The sequence below is a fragment of the Suncus etruscus genome, chromosome 9 (genome assembly GCF_024139225.1).
Source record: "Suncus etruscus isolate mSunEtr1 chromosome 9, mSunEtr1.pri.cur, whole genome shotgun sequence".
Classification (NCBI taxonomy): domain Eukaryota; kingdom Metazoa; phylum Chordata; class Mammalia; order Eulipotyphla; family Soricidae; genus Suncus; species Suncus etruscus.
The window spans coordinates 15,680,791-15,692,009 of NC_064856.1; the positions used below are offsets into that span (position 1 = coordinate 15,680,791).

Below are 11,219 nucleotides of genomic sequence, written 5' to 3' on the forward strand. Positions count from 1 at the left end.
ACCACCAATGCCCCCCTCCCACCTTCCCAACCCTTGCCTATATTTGAGAAAGGCATTCTACTTCTCTCACTCATTAAGATTGTCATGATAGTTGTTAGTTTAGTTATTCCCTAACTGCACCACTACTCTTTGTGGTGAGCTTCATATTGTGAGCCTATCTTTCCAGCCCTCATCTCTATTGTCTCTGGGGATTATTATAATCATGTTCTTAATTTTTCTTAAAACCGATATATATATATATATATATATAAATGAGACTATTCTTTGTGTATCTCTCTTGCTCTGACTTATTTCACTCAGCATAATAGATATGTTCATGTACATCCATTTCATGACTTCATCTCTCCTGACAGCTGCATAATATTCTATTGTGTATATGTACCACAGTTTCTTTAGCTATTCATCTGTTGAAGGATATCTTGATTGTTTCCAGAGTCTGGCTATTGTAAATAGTGCTGCAATGAATATAGGTGTGAGGAAGGAATTTTTTTTTTTTTTTTTTTTTTTTGGTTTTCGTGTCACACCTGGCAGCACTCTGGGGTTACTCCTAGCTTTCTGCTCAGAAATTGCTCCTGGCAAGCTCAGGGGACCATATGGGATGCCAGGATTTGAACCACAGTTCTTCTGCATGCAAGGCAAATGCACTACCTCCATGCTATCTCTCCAGCCTCAAGGGAGAAATCTTTTTTGAAGGCATAGTATTTTTTTTATATTTTCATGCACATGCATATTAGTTTAAGTTAACATCAAAAGTTTAATTTTTTTAAGGGTTAGTCAAAAGAGCACAGTAAAAACTGTTAGAGTGGCAAATATTGTTTGCATAGGCCCACCAAAATATGGGGGACATGGAAAGGAAAAGCCTTGGTCTAAATACAAGGAGACCCTACCCCTGAAGTTTCCTGGCGTAAGACCAACTCTAGGCTCCAGGTAAACTAGTTTATTCAAACCGAGTTATTGTCTGTAGTGCCAATACAGTTTTATTTTTCACGCAGTCTCTATTGTTGGCATCAGGTTTCTGTATTAAAGATCCTGGAATCTGCACATCCTACATTGAAGTCAGGCTGGTGTGGAGTATCTTCTAGTTTCACTTCACAATTAAAGGGCAATACAGAAAGCCCTGTCCAGTAAGCAGGTCATGGTTGTTGTTAAGTCTTCTCAGTGTTAAGGGAAGTCTCTTTTGAGTAGGTCGATGTCAGAGCAGCGGTAGGGTCTTCCCTGGTAGAAGATTGCCTCCAGGTGATGTTATAGACAACCTTGGATGTTTCGTAGATGTCTTCCCTAGATCAGGGGTGAATGGAGAACCATTCTTCTGAGGCCTGTGCCAGGTTTTTATGTCAATGTTCAGGGAGGAATTTTTTTATGGTATTTTTGTGTTCCTAGGATATATCTCTAGGACTAGTATAGCTGGATCATATGGGAGCTCAATTTACAGTTTTTTGAGGAATTTCCATTATTGTTTTTCATAAAGGCTAGACTAGATGGCATTCCCACCAGCAGTGAATAAGAGTTCCTTTCTCTCCACATCCCTGCCAGTGCTGATTGTTCTTGTTCTTTGTGATGTGTGCCAGTCCAGGAGTGATTTATTTTTTTTTGGTTTTTGGGCCACACCCAGTGACACTCAGGGGTTACTCTTGGCTCTGCGCTCAGAAATCTTCCCTGTCTTGGGGGACCATATGGGATGCCGGGGGATCGAACTGCAGTTCATCCTAGGTTAGCGCATGTAAGGCCCTACTGCCTGTGCCACTACTCCGGGCCCTCAGGAGCAATTTCTGAGAATCTTGTGAAAGCTCTCTAAAAGTCAGAACTATAAAAGACAACACATAGGCCCTAGCAATGGACTTGCAGATAGAGTCCCATTTTTCAGTTTTATGAACAAAGCTTCTTTTGTGTATGTGTTTATATGTGTGTGTTTTTGGGTCACACCCGGTGATGCTCAGGGGTTACTCCTGGCTCGCGCTCAGAAATTGCTCTTGGCAGGCTCAGGGGACTATATGGGATGCCAGAAATCGAACTGGGGTCCGTCCAGTTTTGGCCGTGTGCAAGGCAAACACCCTATGGCTGTGCTATCTCTCTGGTCCCAAGAACAAAGCTTCTATATCTTTAAACACTACTATCATTATTCAGACATTTTTTTTCTTTTTGTTTTGGGGCCCCACTCAGCAGTACTCTGGACTCAGGGATCACTCCTGGCAGGATTTGGGAGACCATATATGCCCACAACACTGACTGGAGTCTCCTCCTGTACTGTGTGAGGTCCAGAGGCTCATTCCCTGTTAGAGCCATTTGATGTGTACAGTGATTGAATAGAAGTGATTGAATAGAAGAAGCCTGGGAGGCAGCCAACCTGTAGTGAGGAGGAGGAGGAGGAGGAGGACCCGGCCCCTGACAACACAACCACCACGGCCCAATAGCCAAACAGCCACATCAGACGTTTTGTGGTCCTGGGTATGGATCCAGGGCTATGTTAGCCCAGCCCGCTGTGTGCTTGTGCCCATGTGTGTCTGCGTGTCTATGGGCGCATACTTGCCTTTCTTTTTCTTTTTTTCTTTTTCTTTTTTTTTTTTTTTTTGGTTTTTGGTTTTTGGGCCACACCCGGCGGTGCTCAGGGGTTACTCCTGGCTGTCTGCTCAGAAATAGCTCCTGGCAGGCACGGGGGACCATATGGGACACCGGGATTCTAACCAACCACCTTTGGTCCTGGATCGGCTGCTTGCAAGGCAAACACCGCTGTGCTATCTCTCTGGGCCCATACTTGCCTTTCTGTGGGTGATGTGAGCTTATGTGACTGGGCGTTGTGTTAGGGGGAGGGCATGGGGTGAAGTTGAGGAATTTCTGTGCCAGGCTGGCCCGAGCATCCTCTCCAGGACCTGGGACTTTGTGACTTGCCAGGTCCTCCAAGTGCCAGGCCACTGTACTTTCACTCTGGCCACAGGACTTTTTTTGTTTTGTTTTGTTTTGTTTTGTTTTGTAATCCCAGCATCGCTCAGGAGTTACTCCTGGCTTCATGCTCAGAAATCGCTCCTGGCAGGCACAGTGGACCATATGGGATGCCGGGATTCGAACCAATGACCTTCTGCATGAAAGGCAAACAACTTACCTTCATGCTATCTCTCCGCCCCCCACCTTTTTTTTAAATCTTATTCAAGTTTCTTTCACATCAATGTCTTGAAAGTTAATTTTCTCTAAATTATCTTAGTTCTTTGCAGATTTTTTCAGTTCTAATGAGCTCTACCAATTTATAATGACTATAGTTGATGGCTTGAAAAATCTTCAAAATCCTTCTATCCAGGAAGCAGCAGGAGAGTTACTGATATCGTCGGTAAATTATTTGAAGCCTGGATTTGACAAGGTAAACTTATGGAGTCACTTACCAGATTTGAAGTACAGCCAAAACTTCTCTTCTGCAGCTGCTATAGTCGCGGCTATAGTTTTTGTGTGGCTGGAACAGCTTTTGCAAGAGACCAGAGTCCAGAACCTATTTTTTGGGGTCAGCATACGACATCCATCCACTTAACACACACTTTATAAACAATTGCTGTGTGTGCAATTGGGGAGGGAAATTACTTTATTTATTTGCCTTTCTGGGCCACACCCAGTTTTCAGGACTTACTCTGGCTTTGCAATCAGAAATTACTCCTAGTGGTGCCTGGGGGACCAAATAGAATGCTGAGAAATAAGCCCAAGTCAGTCATGTGTAGGGTAAATGCCTTACCACTGTACTATCACTCTTGTCCTGAGAGTGAGATTATTTATTTGTTTGATTATTTATTTTTGGGTTTGGGCCACATTCAGCAGTAATCAGGGGTTACTCCTGACTCTGTACTCAGAAATTACTCCTGGCAGGTTTAGAAAACCATACAGAATGCCATGGATCAAACTAGGGTTGGCCACATGCAAGGCAAATGACCTACCTGCTGTGCCATTTCTTCAGCACCCAGGGAAATTACTTTAAATATCAAGGAAATTACTTTAAATTCTTGTTTTCCAGGGAAATTAAATGTTCCCAAAAAGAGGGCCAGAGTGGTAGCACAGTGGTAGGGCATTTGTCTTGCACGTGGCTGACCTAGGACGGATGTGGGTTTGATCCCCTGGCATCCCATATGGTCCCCCGAGCCAGGAGCAGTTTCTGAGTGCAGAACCAGGAGTAAACCCTAAGCACTGCTGGGTATGGCCCCAAAACAACAACAACAAAAATGTTTCCAAAAAGAAATAAGTAACACACATGACAAAAATAGCTTTATTTAGCTCTTCATCCTGATTAAGGATCTCAAATTTATTTATCTTTGTTTGCTTGCTTTTTGGTCTATACTAGCAGTGTTCAGGGGTTATTCCTGGCTCTGCACTCAAGAATTACTCCTGGTGGTGCATATGGAAATCCTTTGGGATACCAGGAATCTAACTTGGGTCAAAAGCAACAGCCCTATTCACTAACTCTCCAGCCCCATAGGTCTCAATAAGAAAAATATATGAGAGAATCTAGAAAAAGGTCTTGCACACATTAAAACTAAATTTGTAAAATATAATTTTAAATTAATACATTAAAATGTATTACTTAAAAAGTGTAAAGAATGGAGGCCAGAGAGATAATATATGAGGTAAAGCATTTGCTTCACATGCAGCTGTCACCACAAACCTGCTTCAAATCTCCAGAACACATATATTTCCGAGTACTGCTGAGGCCATTTCCAAGTACAGAGCCAGGAGTCGCCCCCAACAAAAATAATTCGGGAAGAATATAAAAGATGAACATAGATTCTGGAGAGACTGGGAGGTAGGGAAGAGAGGTTTAAATATCACTCTGCTTAGAATTGTGCACTTCTTGCACTTGATAAATATAGGCAGTTTTCGGGGCTGGAGAGATAGCATGGAGGTAGGACATTTGCCTTGCGTGCAGAAGGATGGTGGTTTGAATCCTGGCATCCCATATAGTTCCCAAGCCTGCCAGGAGCGATTTCTGAGCATAGAGCCAGAAATAACCCCTGAGTGCTGCAGGGTGTGACCCAAAAACCAAAAAAAAATAAATAAATAAAAATAGGGGCCGGAGAGATAGAAAGGAGGTACGGCATTTGCCTTGTGTGCAGAAGGATGGTGGTTTGAATTCCGGCATCCCATGTGGTCCCTCGAGCCTGCCAGGACCAATTTCTGAGTGTAGAGCCAGGAGTAGCCCCTGAGTGCTGCAAGGTGTGACTCCAAAACCAGATACCAAAAAAAAAAAAAAAAAAAAAAGGCAGTTTTGGGACCAGAGCGATAGCACAGTGGTAGGGGTGGGCCAATCCCCGGCATCTTATATGGTCGCTGAACCTGCCAAGACTGATTTCTGAGGGCAGAGCTAGAGGTAACCCCTCAGTGCTGCCAGGTGTGGGCCCTCCCCACAAAAAAGGTCAGCTTTATTACTTGAGCCACACCCAGTAGTACCCAGGGCTTCCTCCTGGCTCTGCATACAGGGATCATTCTTGATGATGCTCAGGGGACCATATGAAATGCCAGAGGTACATGTTGGTTATCCACATACAAGGAACACACCATACCTGTTGTACTTTCATTTCAGCCTAATGAGGTAATTTTAAAATAATGAAAGTACACTTTTGACTCATTAAATTAGCAAAGAGGAAAACAAAACCAAATTGATGACAGCATTACAGGGATCTCTTGTGTCAGTAGGGAGCCTATTTAGCTGTTGTTATTGTTGTTGTTTTTTAAAGGGTAAAAAAAAGGCCATTATTGGGGCCGGGTAGGTGGCGCTGGAGGTAAGGTGTCTGCCTTGCAAGCGCTAGCCAAGGAAGGACCGCGGTTCGATCCCCCGGCGTCCCATATGGTCCCCCCAAGCCAGGGGCGATTTCTGAGCACATAGCCAGGAGTAACCCCTGAGCGTCAAACGGGTGTGGCCCAAAAACCAAAAAAAAAAAAAAAAAAAAAAAAAAAGGCCATTATTAAGAAACTAAACACATGATTTATCACTTCATCTGGGAAGTCTAGGAAGAGTCTATTCTGGCTTTGGTTCAGTGATTCCAGAGTAATAGAAGGGACTGGAGTGGTAGCACAGAGGGCAGGGTGTTTGCCTTGCACAAAAGCCTACCCAGGTCCGATCCTATATGGTTCCCCAAGCCTGCCAGGAGTGATTTCTGAGTACAGAGCCAGGAGTAACCCCTGAGTGCCACCAAGTGTGGCCCCCAGAAAAGAGTCTGATGAAAGAGCCAGAGCTTTTCCATCTTTCCACTCTTTCCTCATTGTGTAGTCATAAAATAATTGCCTTAATTTTATACTATGACACATGGATAATAAAGAGAGATAGAATCTTCCTTTGTCCCATTATTCCTAAAAGCCCCCAATAGATTCCCCCTCCGTTTCACTGTCCAGAATTAGATTATCTGCACTTTAAGCAGATTTGGTAACTACTGATGATGACTGCCTTAAAACAAACTTACTTTTTCAACTAGAGCTAATGAAGACTAACCTCTGAGATGCTGAACTGTTTGCAGGGTCCTGGAGTCATGCGTTATGAGAGTGAAGGGCAGTTAAAACAGAGAAAGGGAGATGTAGCAATAATACAGCTAATAGGGTACTTGACTTGCATACATCTGACCTGGATTTGATATCCAGCATCCCTTATGGCCCCCAAAGCACAGCCAAAAATGATTCCTGAGTGCAGAGCCAAGATAAGTTCTGAGCACTGCTAGGTATGGCCCCAAAATAAAATAAATGCAGAGAAAGGAGCCAAAGTCCTCGGTACTTTATTTCAAAGTGTTAGACAATTTTGGAAGGAAGGGACAAACCCCACTCATTCCCAAGTCAAGTCAGAATGAAAATAAATCCAGTCTGCTTGCAACAATCTAATTATTAATCTATTATAAAATCAACATATAGTCATTGAGGAAAAATTTAGAAAAAATATACCATGGGGAAAAAAGTCATAATTGTTCAAAAGATAAATTATTGACATATTCTATATACATTCTTTAAGCCTTTTGTTTGCATATATTTTAATTAGTTTTGATAATAAACATTTGATCCAAATTTGGCTGGTACTCAGGGGCTACTCCTAGGTCTGAACTCAGGCATCACTCCTGGCAGTGCTCAGAGAACCATGTGTAGTGTTAGGGATGGAACTGGCCACATGCAAGGCAACCACCTTGACTCCTGTACTATCTGTATGGCCCCTTGATAATGAACTTTTTGAAAATGATAAACATTTTGTTATAGAAATATTACTCAGATATTCATAAATGGACACAATATGCTCAGTAGCTGGGGCCAGAGAGATTGTACAGTGGAGTGCGCCAATCCCTGAGCCTGTCAGAACAAATCCCTCAGTGTAGAATCAGGAGGAACTCCTAAGTATTGTGTGGCCCAAAAGCAAAAACAAAATTCGCAGTAACTATCAGTGTCCTCCAGGACTAAGATCTTGGTGGTTTCTTTATTTTCTTCAGATGCCAGACTTTATAAAACCTATCTGTACCCAGCTTGCCATTGTCAGCAATCCTGTAGTCCGCCAACAAATTATCTATACTGTGAATTTGATTCTCAAGAAGACTAAATTCCGAGATATAGCGATCAACAACCTTCTATGCCAGCCAGTACCATATGACAGGTAACAGAATAACAACATGCAACTGTATTGTTTCTGGATTAAACCAGGCTTTATGACACAGCTCTGGGTTTTGCAGACCATCTTAGGATGTTTTTGTAGAGGTGATAGATAAAAGTTGATACTTTCAATGTAAATAAAAATGTTATGTGTAAATACAAGGAAACAATCCAGTGAATCCAAATTAAACACATTCTCTATGTTAGTTTTCACTGAAATCTGCCCACATGTATTTTAATATTAAAAAAATGGTGAGAAACTGAAAAACTGTTTTGCATAAAATGACATTAACAACCCAGTATACTATGTGACCAAGATCACATATTAGAACCTAGATCAAAAGCAAAAACAATGAAAGGAAAAATTTTTTTTTTTGTTTTTGGGTCACACCTGGCATTGCTCAGGGGTTACTCCTGGCTGTCTGCTCAGAAATAGCTCCTGGCAGGCACGGGGGACCATATGGGACACTGGGATTCGAACCAACCACCTTTGGTCCTGGATCGGCCATTTGTAAGGCAAACGCCGCTGTGCTATCTCTCCGGGCCCAAAAGGAAATTTTGAGAAAATTAAAATATAGACTTTACCCTAGATGTGAAGTAGTAATATGATTATGTGGAAGAATATCCTTATACCTAGGAGATATACATACAGGTGTTATTTTTTGGGGGGGTCACACCCAGCAGCGCTCAGGGGTTACTCCTGGCTCTAGGCTTAGAAATTGCTCCTGGCAGGCTTGGGGGACCATATGGGATGCCAGGATTCGAACCACCATCCTTCTGCATGCAAGGCAAACACCCTACCTCCATGCTATCTCTCCGGCCCCAATATAGGTGTTATTAAAGGTATCATTTCTTTTTTTTGTTTTGTTTTTGTTTTTTGGGGGGCCACACCCGTTTGATGCTCAGGGGTTACTCCTGGCTATGCTCTCAGAAATAGCCCCTGGCTTGGGGGACCATATGGGACGCTGGGGGATCAAACCTTGGTCCGTCCTACGCTAGCGCGCTTGCAAGGCAGACACCTTACCTCTAGCGCCACCTTCCTGGCCCCAAAGGTATCATTTCTGTATGCCTCAGACCTATGTTAAAATGTTGGGAGTAGGGCCCGGAGAGATAGCACAGAAGTGTTTGCCCTGCAAGCAGCCGATCCAGGACCAAAGGTGGTTGGTTCGAATCCCAGTGTCCCATATGGTCCCCATGCCTGCCAGGAGCTATTTCTGAGCAGATAGCCAGGAATAACCCCTGAGCACCATCGGTGTGTGACCCAAAAACCAAAAACCAAAAAAAAAAAAAAATGTTGGGAGTAGAGCTGTCAACCCTGGATGTGATTCCCAACAACATAAAAAGTAACAAGAAGGAAAGATTTGTAAAATATAAATGCATATATAAAAAAGACAGTGGTAGAATATACATAAGGAGGGGCCAGAGAGATAGCATGAAGCTAAGGCGTTTGCTTGCATGCAGAAGGATGGTGGTTCGAATCCTGGCATCCCAGGAGCCGGCCAGGAGCGATTTCTGAGCATATAGCCTGAGTGCTGCTGGGTGTGACCCAAAAACCAAAAAACAAACAAAAAAAGCAAGAATATACATAAGGAGACATAGATTCAGAGAGGGGATCAAACACTATGCTTTTTTTTTTTTTAATGGTTTTCAGAGTTGAAAGGATATGGCAGTCTCAGCAGCTTATAGGCAAGGCAGTGAGGCTCTTAGAGGGGGCTTAAGGACCCCACTCCATTTAAAAATATTTAACTGAATCACCATGATATAGTTAAAAAGTTGTGGGCCCGGAGAGATAGCACAGCGGCGTTTGCCTTGCAAGCAGCCAATCCAGGACCAAAGGTGGTTGGTTCAAATCCCGGTGTCCCATATGGTCCCCCATGCCTGCCAGGAGCTATTTCTGAGCAGACAGCCAGGAGTAACCCCTGAGCACTGCCGGGTGTGGCCCAAAAACCAAAAAAAAAAAAAGTTGTTCATGATTGAGCCCCCTCATACAAATGTTCCAACCAGTATACACTTCCTGCCACCACACCAATGACCCAAGTTTTCCTCCCAGCTCTCTCTCTCTTCTCTCACTCTCACTCTCTCCTTCTAAGCACTGTATTTGCAAAACTGTTATCATGCATACTACTTTACCTCCTTTTAGCACACAATTCTTGTCCAGTGATCATTCCCAACCTGTAAAATAAAGCCCATGGTTGAGAGATCACCGCAGGCACTGTATTTCTAAACCCCCCACGCAGTGGGGTCTGAAGCAGCAGGGTAGTGGAGAAGAAATACTAAGGGAAGCCAGTCCCTGAACACCATCAGCAGAGGGAGAAAGGGAAGGAAGGAAGGGAGGAAGGGAGGGAGGGAAGAAAAAAAGGAAGGAAGGATGGAAGGAAGTAGGGAGGGAGAGAGGAGGGAGGGAAGGAAAAAGGGAGGGAGGGAGGGAGGGAAGGAGGGGGAAGAGACAGAGAGATAGAGACAGAGATTGAGGGAGGGAGAGAGACAGGGAAGAGAAAGATGGAGGAAAGGAGAGAGGAAAGTTGGGGCCTAGTTTTGGGTTAATAGCTGGGTGTCATCTTAAACCAATTCATTCCACTTTTTTAAATCTGCTTTATATGCTGTAATTCTGGGTAATCATTGTCATTTGAAGAAAAGACTTCTCAACTTTAAACTGTAAATATTCATGGGGCCATGAGAAGGTAGGGTGCTTACCTTGCATGCAGCTGACCCAAGTTTGAGCTCCACCATCTCAAATGGTCCCTAGAACCTGCCAGGAGTGATTCCTGAGTGCAGAGCCAGAAATAAGCCCCGAGCATTGCTGTGTGTGGCCCCAAAACAAAAAAAAAAAAAACAACAAGCAAAAAATGTTATAAAGCACCTGAAAACATTCAATGAATTTTTTTCTTTTAGTCTTTTGGGGCCACACCTGGTGATGTTCAGGGCTTACTCCTGGCTATGCGCTCAGAAATCGCTCCTGGCTTGGGGGACCATATGGGATGCCGGGGGATTGAACCGCGGTCCATCCTAGGCTAGCACTTGCAAGGCAGACGCCTTACCTCCAGCACCACCACTCTGGTCCCAACATTCAACGAATTTTTACATAATTTAATTTCAGTGAAATTTTCTCATCTACAGTCTTGGTGTCATTGCTGACACACACATGCCCACCCCTTCTGTCCCCCTACACTTTTCTTCCCTCTGTTGCTGTTATTTTTTTTTTTAATATGGAACGCTTCCTTGCGCAGGGGCCATGCTAATCTTCTCTGTAACGTTCCAATTTTAGTATATGTGCTGCTGAAGCAAGCACCGTTGCTGTTTTTATTGCAGAGAGCTCACACCTGGGAGCTCACATCTCAGTTGTGGAAGCCACACCAGTGCTTGCTGTGGGTTACACTTGTTTATGGAAGGTGCTCTTCTCCTTCATGGTAGTGCTCATCAGGGGTCGCTGCAAAGCTCACATGTCAGAAAGCTGTGGTCCCTGTAGCCCTCAAATAAGACTCCCTCATGAAATTCTTTTGGGGATTTCTAGGTCTCTATCTGAGTTGTGGAGAAACCTGACGTTGGACTTAAACTTCACATTCTATATCCTGTGGAAACTCCTAAGTAAGCTGCAAACAAGCCATAGTGAGACATCCCAGGAAAAGATGGCCTAC

At 43.7% G+C, this 11,219-nt stretch overlaps 1 non-coding gene across 1 annotated transcript; it reads right to left on the reverse strand.

Moving 5' to 3' along the window:
• Window positions 1-10,766: 10,766 nt before the first annotated feature.
• LOC126019937 (U6 spliceosomal RNA) lies at window positions 10,767-10,873 on the reverse strand. The gene has a single exon (XR_007499540.1). It is a non-coding gene; the product is annotated as a U6 spliceosomal RNA (small nuclear RNA).
• Window positions 10,874-11,219: the final 346 nt, after the last annotated feature.